We start from the raw sequence: 9,237 nt of genomic DNA, 5'->3' as shown, positions 1-9,237 counted from the left end.
TTCATTACAGTTTTTAGATTTGAAGCTTGAGTTCTGTGGTGATCGGGTCTGTTGGACATATTCCCCGCGTGCTAAGAAGCAGCTGTTACCCTCTGACTCCTGCCATTCTAAACTGGTGAAACGCGCGATTGCTTCGCTTTGCCTAGAATCGGCACTCAATAAGTCATGCCTTCACAAAATGCGGGACAGTTTTAATCACCAATTGGCTAGGCTTTTTGCAGCCGGGTTCCCCCGTTCGCTCGTGACCGCGGTAGCTGAATGTCTCCTAAACAAGACAAAGAAGGGTACTGGTAGAGCTAGGCCGGAGGTCCCTCGAGAAGAGATAAGACCAGTGGTGGTGCCATACGTGCACCGTGTGGCCCATAATTTAAAAAACGTTGCCAGCCGCCATGGCGTGCGGCTCGCCTTTTCTGCACCGAGAAAGCTAGGTGGTCTTTGCTCCCGTACCGATAAAGAAAATACCAAGGAACGAGGCTGCGGAACGAAGCACAGGAGACCGTTCATGAAATGTGCTGAAGGGGTTGTCTATGAAATCCCCCTGTCTTGCGGCCACTCCTACATAGGTCAGACAGGCAGGTGCCTGAATGAGCGGACGAGGGAACACGAGGGAAACGTAAAACAGAACAAGGAAGGCACCCATATAACTAAGCACATTAATGAATGCCCGCCCCGCAATTGTGAGCCATGCTTCACTGATGTGCGCATTCTGGGCAAAAGCAAATATAAGAATGCCAGGGAGTTGATAGAAGCGTTTTATATCAAAAAGAAAGGCGACATGTGCGTAAGCGACACATCAATTGTTTTATATAACTGTGAAAAGATATTCCTGGAGCGCGCCTTATCAGGTCGTTCCTGAGCTTTAGGTGACACCTAGGCATGGGACTACAAAACTATTGAAGTACGTTTTCTTGCATGCAATAAAATCAGTTGGGAGTTGGCGCTTCGTCCCGTCACTTACCTTTGTGTTTGTCTGTTTTTTGCGCCTTAAACTATTTTAATTATGAACCAAAACCAACTAGCCCAGCAGCAGAGGTCGGAGGGCGAACGTGAAACGTTCAGGCCGGTGCATGGTCCCTCATTTTCATAAGGTGTCACACCATATGAAGAAGATAGCAAAGAGGCATTCTATCCCTCTGGCATTTTCTGCCACGCATTTCCAAAGCATTTCACCCCAGAAGAGCCGAGCACCAGGCCGGGAGAAAGCTTGTACCCATTGAAAAACCGGTGGGTAACCGGCGGTACCAAGGATCGAGCCCGGTACCTCCCGAATGCGAGGCGGATGCTCTACCACAAGGCCACCGCTTCGGTTCGGGCTCCTTTCCCAAGCCACGAGCCCTGGTAAGCCGAGCACCAGGCCGGGCCGTGACTTGTACCTATTTGAGAAAACCGGTGGGTGTCCGGCCGGCAATGGGAGTCGAACTCACTACCTCCCGTAGCCGAGGCGGGTACTCTACCCCGGGGCCACGGCTGCGGTACTAGTAAAGTCAACACTATAGCTGCCGAACAAATCGGAGCAATGAAGAAACAGCTCATACAAGCCCAGGCACCGCTGATACAATCCATGACCGAGAGTATAGAAACCATGATCAACACACACTTGGACAAACAAGAAGCCGGCATCAACAGGCTTTTCGAACTTGTGCCCCATCAGGAATTGCCTCGCAAGCAGCGCGTAGTTCAACCTACGGGCTGATCTCATCCCGTATCTCCAGCTCAGCAACATGGCACAGAGCAATAGCACGCGAAAAGGTCGGCGGCGACGCCAATCCTCTAAGCAGACAGAAACAATAATTTGGCAATGAAACTGCTGCAGCATAAGCCGAAAACAAGCGCAACTAGCAACATATATCGCTAAGTCGCCTAATCTGCCCCATGCCATCGCTCTGCAAGAGACGGAAACAAATCGCATTCATATCCGTTGTTATCAGACGGCAGCCCTTACGCCACGTACGGCAATCCTCACACTCGCATCAATGCCGGTGCTAGACCGCACACCGACTAACACGCCCGACAGTAAAGGCATTCAATATACTGCGATAGAGCTCAGTTTACCCGGGAAAACAAACAGCCTCACTATTCTTAACATATCGAGCAACCCCAAAAATAAAGACAAATCTATTCCGGGAATCCTGGGCTCCTTTCGCACCTCACAACTCCTTGTGGTGGGGAACTTTAATGCACTCCACACGCACTGGGAATACACCTCATCGTCATCAGCCTGACTATACCCACTGCAGGGCGAAGGCCTCTCTCATATTTCTCCAATTAACTCGGTTCTGTGCTAGCTGCATTCACTTGACCCATGCGAACTTCTTAACCTCATCCGCCCACCTAACTTTCTGCCGCCCCCTGCTACGCTTTCCTTCCCTTGGAATCCAGTTTGTTACCCTAAACGACCATCGGTTATCCTCTCTTCGCACTACATGACCTGCCCATGCCCATTTCTTCTTAATTTCCACTAGAACCTCAGAAGCACCTAAAGGTAACCTCATATCTACCGCAATGACTGATTATAACCTCGGCCTGATCACAAACCCTACCGTACCCACTCGCATCAGTAAAAGTGTCACCCGTGATACCACACCAGATTTCACATGGGCCACACCGAACTTAATTGTTAAATCTCATATGGTGCTACAAGACAGCTTTGGGAGTGACCACTTCCGTCTCCACTACTATCGCTTACGATTCCAAGATTTTCAACCCTCGCTCACACCTTCTCACTGACTAGGATAAATTGCGTTCATACCTGGCAGCTGACTCTATCGAAGTCCGTACGGTCACCAACTGGACAGAACGCTTGGTGTAGGCCATCCAGGCGAACAGCAAACGCATTAAAAAATACCCCTACCACACCGCAGGTTGATCCGCACCCGGTTCATCTATGGGAAGCCAGACAGGGACTTCTCAAGCGCTGGCGCCACCAGAGACACAATCGCAAATTGAGACTCCGCATAGCCGCTCTCACTAGTGAGGCAGAAGAATACGCGAAAACCTTAGCCCGCGCACACTGGGCAACCTTTTGTAACGACCTCAAGGGCACATTGTGTTGTTGTTGTGGCTGTAGGAAGAAGGAAAAGAAAATGCACGGGCCTGCTACTGGCTCTGTAGCTGAGCCACCTCCGCTGCCTCATGCAGATAGAAGAGAATATAGAGAAGAAAGGAAAGCAAGAGGGAAAGGAAGTCGCGCGCCGCAACAACAGCCGTCGTCCACCACCAGCGGTGGCGTGTGCAATGACGGCCTACAACAGATAAAAATTCGGTGCCAGGCCAGCCCCCGCCGCAAGCAGCGGTGACCCACCTGCACCGGCCCCATCCCGGTGGGATTAAGGGCACATTAAGCACTAAACGCACGTGGGCCCTCCTACGCTCTTAGATCAACAACCACTGAATCACAGACACAAGTCAACATACAACGTCTGATACAACTAGAAGTCCAAAAAGGCACCGACGTGATTGGTCAACTACGGGACACCTATATACCCACATCCCTTCAGTCAGCAGATCAGTCCACCTCCGCCTAACTCTGAACTTGATGCCGACATCACCTTAAATGAAGTTCGCCGGGCACTCTTTAGTATCCGCCGTTCTACGGCCCCAGGACCGGACGGCATAACGAACAAGGCACTACTCAATCTTGACGAAGTCTCCCTGCACTAGTCTCCCCTCACGGAACTATTTAAATACAACTGGCACGCTGGGACGCTCCCATCAGCCTGGACCCACGCCAGCATGCGATTTATACCCAAACCGGACAAAACACTCACCCTTCAAAACCTGCGCCCCATCTGCTGTGTCGGCAAGCTCTTTGAGCATGTCATTCTCAATCGCCTGCAACCGCTCCTAGAAGCAACAGGCTTTCTCTCCCATAATCAATTTGGCTTCCGCCAAAACCTCTCGGCGCAAGACGTACTTCTAGCCCTTAAATTGAGTCTCATTCGCACGAAGCGCCGTACAGCCTTTACGCGCGCCATACTGGCCCTGGATATTCACAAGGCATTCGATACGATAAGCCATGACCATATCCTGAGTCCCTGACGACATTAGCCACCACGGGCTGCGGCACACGCATATGGCAATATGTTCGGGCCTTCTTTCAGGGGCGCACGGCACCACTTGGGGATATCGCCTCCCAGCCTTTCCCCTTGCCTAATCGGGGAACCCCTGAGGGGGCGGTCCTATCGCCGCTACTTTTTAACGTGGCCCAAGCACCATCAGTAAAGGCCCTTGCTGCTGTCCGAGAGCTCCACACAGCCATGTACGCAGATGACATAACCCTCTGGACAACGGGAGGATCCCTTGGGACAGCCCAGGATATCTTGCAGTCTGCCATAGACATCACCGCCACCTATCTAAACAATACAGGCATCCGCTGCTCTCCCAACTCAATCATGTTTTCACAAATAACCTTCACATTCAGATGCATTACAGGTATATTAAGCCGTGGGCAATTTGACGTATCCTGCGCATTGGTGGCGCCACTAGCAAGTTGACGTTATGGGCTTTAGTTGACGTAAGCTACCACTTGGTTGGTTGGGAACTTTGGGATATTCACGGGGGGTGGGGAACCGGACACGGGTTATGCCGGCCTAATGTCGCGGCGGCACTCTTGGTGTCCGGGGGATGGGGAAGTGGGATGTTGGGAGGGGTGGGGGGAGGGGGGGGGAGATCGTCTTGTCGTCTTGGCGTGTTGTCTTGGCCCGCACCAAGCAAACAGCCCGGTGAGCGTCGGCAGGTCGGTGGTCCGGTGCGCAGCCTCCAGTGCAGCAGCGCTTGCGGGTGGTCCAGGCGAAGCCTGGTACTGCGCCTCTGTGAGGCACAGGAAGGACTGCTGGTGACAGCAGGACACCACGGCGATTAGGGCAACCGCCGCAGCAGGGGGGACCGCGATAGACTGCTGCCAAGGCAGCAGTGCGGCGGGTGGCGCTGTGGAGACCGTCCGTAGACAGCGCGCCGAGGCCCGCGAGCAGGGAGCCCACGGGAAACTGTGTCGCTGGAGAATCGGGCGGCAGCAGGGAGGACCGCTGATTTACCTCTGCCGTGGCAGAGGTGCGGCGGTTGACGCTGGAGAAGCCGCTGGCAAGGCGGCGCGTCGAGGGCCGTGAGCACAAGGCCCACGGGAATGCTGGCGAAGCAGCGGGGGAACCGCAGGAGCGGCAGGGGACGCGGGTGCGTCAGGGCCCGCGGACCGTGAAGTCCGCGGGAGACTGGCAGTGGCCAGCAGGGGTGCGCCCACGGAGGAGCTGCAGTGGGCCGCCGCAGTAGCCATGAGCCCGGTCCAACGCAGGGGCGCGCCGCAAACGTGGAGGCAACGAGGGGTGTGCCGCAGGGAAATCCAGGTCACCGGCACAGCACTGGGTCGACGCCTCGAGGGCGGAAGGGGCGCACTGTGAGGGTCCGGTGATCCTGGAGTCGGTTGCAGCACTGGGTCGCACCTCTCACGTAGCTGCTACGAGGTGCGCGAAGGAAGTCGCGGTTCCGGGGCACCACGGCAGCAGGAAGGTTGGCAGAAGCCAGCGAGATGGGGACGATGGCCCAGGGAATGTGCACCAGCGGGCTGGAGCAGGGAGGACTGAACCCCCGAAGGGGGCGAGCAGAACGCACGAATTCGTGAGGGACGGTCAATGCTGACGAGAGCGCGGCGAGAGCGGGAACGCACGAGCTCGCCGGAGCGAGCGCCGCACGCACCCGCTCTCGCCGAGCTCTGAGAGGCGACTGACGCGGAACGCGCCTAGTCGAAGGGGAGCGAAAGACGCGTGTCCGTTCCCCTCGAAGATCCGAAGGAGACTGAGAGCTACCACTGCACAGGATACGTCAAATTGACGTTACAAGGGGCTTTAATTAACGCATGATCGAAGAGCTCGGTTGAAGGGTGGCTGTGTCTGGCCCTACGGGGCTGGGACGGTAGGTCAACGCCGCTTGCAGCGGGGGCTAGCCAGCCACCGAATTTTTATCTGTTGTAGGCCGTCATTGCACCCGCCACCACTTTGGTGGTGGACGACGGCTGTTCCGGCACGCTCTTTCTCTCCCTCTTCTTTTTCTCTCCTTCTCTACTTTCTTACGTCCGCACGAGGCAGCGGTGGCGGCTCAGCTACAGAGCCAGTAGCAGGCCCATGCATTTTCTTTTCCTTCTTCCTACAGCCACAACAACAAGAGCTCTGGAGGTGAACAGTGATCGAACTGAAGGAAATGGAGGAAGGTGGGACTGAGAGAGAAAGAGGAGCCGTAGTGGAGGACTACGGAGTAATTTTGACCACCTGGGGATCTCTAACGTGCACTGACATCGCACAGAACACGGACGCCTCTCCGTTTCGCCTTCATCGAAATGCGGCCGCCGGCGGTCGGGATCGAGCCCGGGAACTCCGGCGCAGTAGTCGCGCATTTTCATTGCACCACCGCGGCGGGACCAAATGACCTCCAACGGAATGGTTGGTTTCTGGGGTTTAACGTCCCAAAGCGACTCAGGCTATGAGAGACGTCATAGTGGAGGACTCCGGAAATTTCGACCACCCGGGGGTTTTTAACCTGCACCGACATCGCACAGCACACGGGCGCCTTGCTTTTCGCCTCCATCGAAAAGCTGCCGCAGAGACCGGCATTCAATCCCGCGTCCTTGGGAACAGTAGTCGAGCGCTGTAACCACTGCACGACCCCGGCAGGGTTCCAACGGAATGGTTCACAGGAAAGGCGCAGTATCTCACACTTTCTCCGTGGACACCTGAGCCGCGTCGTAACGGGAGGAAGGCGAGAGCAAGAGGCGCTGTAGTGGAAGGCTGTAGAGTAATTTCGACTACCTAGGGATCCTTAACATGCACTGACATCGGACAGCACACGGATGCCTCTCCGTTTCGCACGGATCTAAACACAGCCGCCGGCGGTCAGGTTCGAATCCGGGTACTCCAATTCAGTATTCGACCATCTTAACCACTGAGCCACCGCAGCGGGGCATGTGACATCCTCTGTCACTTTGGAAGCAAAGCTCCACTTCTCACATACAGAGCTGAGGTACGTGGTGCTCGCCGCAGATAGGGGAGTAGCGGCATCCCAGAAGATGCATGCGCCGGAGCGGAGAGGATAGTTTACACACTGCAGTACGGCACCATGGCCGCACTGCGCATACTCGCGCCGCCGAGGAGAGCTGACCGAGTGGAGCGGGAAAGCACCTGCCGGCATCGCATGCGCAGAGGATGAAAAGTGGGTTCTTAGAACGCCGGTGAGCAATTGATGCGTTCCACGGAACGCTGGTTGTGTTCGATGCAACGCTCGGCCACCTGCAGCCGAAGCTTTTGCTCGACATTTGGTACAGTAATGTTTGAACAGCTTAAATTCTTTTAAAATAATTATATTCGCCTTTTCGCCATCTTTATTTGTGGAAATCATAAAAATGCATTAAGTAGAAACACAAGTGCTTCTAAAGAAGGTGCCTTTCCGATCTCTATTCATGCGGCCCCCGTTTGAACGACTGATGAGCCATAGTTGTATCTCTATGTTGGCACTGTGACCCTATCACTATATAATTAGCATCCAATTAAAAATGTTCACAGAAAGTCCCGTTACCATCTCAACAATGTGCATCATCATCATCATCAGCCTGATTATACCCACTGAAGGGCGAAGGCCTCTCCCATATTTCTCCACTTAACCCGGTTCTGTGCTAGCGGCATCCACTTGACCCCTGCGAACTTCTTAATCTCATCCGCCCACCTAACTTTCTGCCACCCCCTGCTACGCTTTCCTTCCCTTGGAATCCAGTTTGTTACCCTCAGTGACCATCGGTTATCCTCTCTTCGCACTACATGTCCTGCCCATGTCCATTTCTTCTTCTTAATTTCCACTAGAATGTCGGTAACTTGAGTTATTTTTCTGACCCACTCTGCACGCTTTCTATCTCTTAATGTTACCCCTACCATTCTTCGTTCCATAGTCCTCTGGGTTGTCCTCAACTTAAGTAGAACTCTCTTGGTTAGCCTCCAAGTTTCAGCCCCATAGGTGAGTACAGGCAAGATGCAACTGTTGTATACTTTCCTCTTGAGCAATACCGGTAAGCTGCTAGTCATAATCTGCGAGTGCTTGCCAAATGCACTCCATCCCAATCTTATTCTTCTTGTTATTTCCTTTTCATGGTCCGGATCTGCGGTTACTACCTGTCCTAAGTAGACATATTCGCCTAATACTTCCAGTATTTTGCTACCTAATGTAAACTGCTGTTCCTTCCCGAGGCTGTTGAACATTACCTTAGTCTTCTGCATATTGATTTTCGAGCCTCCCTTTCTACTTTTCCTGTCTAGGTCATCAATCATTATTTGCAGTTCATCCCCCGAGTTGCTTAGCAAGGCAATGTCATCAGCAAATTGCAGATTACTGAGGTATTCTCCATCTACCCTTATCCCTAACTGCTCCCATTCAAAGTCTCTGAATACTTCCTCTAAACAAGCTGTGAATAGTACTGGGGAGATTGTGTCTCCTTGCCTAACACCTTTCTTTATGGAAATTTTGTTACTTTCTTTATGCAGAACTATGGTTGCTGTGCAGCTACTATATATATCTTCCAGCACTTTCACGTACGGCTCGTCTACCCCGATTTCGCAATGCCTGCATCACTGCCGAGGTTTCACCTGAGTCAAATGCTTTTTCATAATCAATGAATGCTATGTATAAGGGCTGGTTATATTCTGAGCATTTTTCTATAACCTGATTGATGGTATGGATATGATCGATAGTAGAGTACAGTTTCCGAAACCCTGCTTGATCCTTTGCCTGATTGCAGTCTAAGGTTGTCCTGATTCTATTAGCGATTACCTTAGTAAATACCTTATACGTAACAGACAGTAAGCTGATTGGTCTGTAATTTTTAAGGTCCTTAGAGTCCCCTTTCTTGTGAATGAGGATAATGTTTGCATTCTTCCATGGTTCCGGTACCGTCGATGACACCAGGCACTGCGTATACAGGGTGGCCAGTTTTTCTAGCACGATATCCTCCCCGTCCTTCAGCAAATCTGTAGTTATCTGATCCTCTCCAGCTGATTTCTCCCTTTTCATAGTTTCTAGTGCTTTCTCGACCTCTTCCTTCGTCACTGGTGGAACATCTGACTGTTTTTCCCTACCGCCAATCTCATTACGGTCCTGACTACTTTGGCTACTGTAGAGATCTTTATAGAACTCCTCGGCTACTTTGACTATCTTGTCCATATTAGTGATGACGTTGCCCGCCTTGTCCCTTATCGCATACATCTGGTT

The sequence above is a fragment of the Amblyomma maculatum genome, chromosome 1, assembly GCF_055883805.1.
Source record: "Amblyomma maculatum isolate TAMU_Amacu chromosome 1, ASM5588380v1, whole genome shotgun sequence".
Taxonomy (NCBI): domain Eukaryota; kingdom Metazoa; phylum Arthropoda; class Arachnida; order Ixodida; family Ixodidae; genus Amblyomma; species Amblyomma maculatum.
The sequence above is the reverse complement of the archived record's forward strand: the minus strand, read 5'-3'. Positions refer to the sequence as shown.